Here is a 1,745-nt window from a genome sequence, read left to right on the forward strand (position 1 = left end):
TAGGCCTCTTTGTCCACGTATCACTTTTTCTCTCCTCCTTCCTACTCTCTCCTTTTTCTTTCTCACTCTATTCAACTTGCTCTGGCCCCTGTTCTCTTTCCCTCTCCCTTTCTCTCCCTCTCCCTATCTCTATCATTCCCTCTTTCCCTCCCTCTCTCTCACACACTTGATCTATTGTTTCTCTTCCCCTTTCTCTTTCACTCTCTCCTACCTTTAGTAGGCCTCCTCTTCTTCAGACTGAGAACCCTTACGAATGGACGTCCGTGACATTTCCTTTGGGACTCTGCTGCTGTTACAGACCAGCACTGGGGTGTTAGTAAATGTCTTCCTCCTCCTGTTTTATACTCACATGATCTCCTTCAGTCACAAGATCAGCTCCTCAGACTTGATCTACACTCACTTGGCCCTGGCCAACACCATCATTTTTTTCACCTATGGAATCTCAGAATTTCTGCATGGGGAGGAAAAAAATTCTTGGATGAGATAGGATGTAAAATCATCTTATATATTTACCGGGTGTCCTGGGGTCTTGTCATCTGCACCACTTGCTTCTTGAGCGTCTTCTAGGCCATCACCATCAGCCCCAGCACCTCCCAGTGGTCATGGGTCTAAGCTCAATTACCCAAGTGTGTTGTCCCCTCCTTGGTCTTTTTCTGAGTGCTCAATTTGCTGATCGACATTAATACACTGATATATGCAACCGGCCCCCAGAACAGCACCACCGTTCGTATTACATATGAGCTTAATTATTGTTCAATAATCATTCTTCATACGGAGGTTGCCTTGGTAAATGCTATTTCCCTTTCTGGCCGTGATCTTATATTTGCAGCGATCATGAGCGTGGCCAAGCGGCTACATGGTCATTGTTCTGCACAGGCACCACCGACAGGTCCGACACCTCCACGGGCCCTGCTACTCCCCCAGACAGTTGCCTGACATCCGAGCGGCCAAGAGGGTCATCATCCTGGTCACCCTCTATTTCCTCCTTTACGGCCGCCAGTCCATCATGTTCAGTGTTTTACTCAACATGAAAGAAAAGTCTCCTCTGCTGGTGAAAGCCCACCAGCTTTTGGTATTCACCTTCTCATCTGTATGTCCATTCCTGGTGATTTGCAGCGACAGGAGATGAGAATATTCTGGAAAAAGGAATTTCCTGTGCACAAAGTGCCTTAGAAGCCGCCTGTCCTCCCTCTGTGATCTCCTGAGCTGGAAGTGACCAGATTTCCTGATTCGGGTCTACCCATACAGATGGGGGGAACCGCCAGCAGTCATTCCAAGGACTGGCAGAGACAGCAGCTGTGGAGGGAGTTGTAGCTTTCACATAAAAGGTGAACTCTGCCCTCCCCACCTCCCTTTAATCACTAGACTGGAAGGGCAAGTTCTGGAGAAGCCATGCAAAAGTGGGAATGGCTGCCACTGCTCTGATGTTATCAGTTAGATTTCCCTGGCCGCACACTTCTGCCTTTCAGTGTCTAATCTGGTTGTCCCGATTAGGTCCTGTCCATGAGATCCATCTAAACATCTTTAGATACTGTTCCCTCACTAACTCTTAAATTTCTCTGTCCAACTTCACTCTCCTCACCTGCTCTCTGTCCCACACATCCACTCCCTGAAAATTCACTCATTCAATCATGTTTCCTGAGCACTTACTGTGGGCAGAGCACTGTACTAAGCACTTGGGAGAGTACAATACAGCAATAAACAGACACATTCCCTGCCCACAATGAGCTCACCGTCTGGAGGCG

The 1,745-nt window shown here is 48.0% G+C and overlaps 1 pseudogene; it reads left to right on the top strand.

Moving 5' to 3' along the window:
• The first annotated feature begins 253 nt into the window (after positions 1–253).
• On the top strand, positions 254–1,173 carry LOC120637961 (annotated as a pseudogene).
• The last annotated feature ends 572 nt before the right edge of the window (positions 1,174–1,745 follow it).

This window comes from Ornithorhynchus anatinus, unplaced genomic scaffold, assembly GCF_004115215.2.
Source record: "Ornithorhynchus anatinus isolate Pmale09 unplaced genomic scaffold, mOrnAna1.pri.v4 scaffold_225_arrow_ctg1, whole genome shotgun sequence".
NCBI classification, from domain to species: Eukaryota; Metazoa; Chordata; class Mammalia; order Monotremata; family Ornithorhynchidae; genus Ornithorhynchus; species Ornithorhynchus anatinus.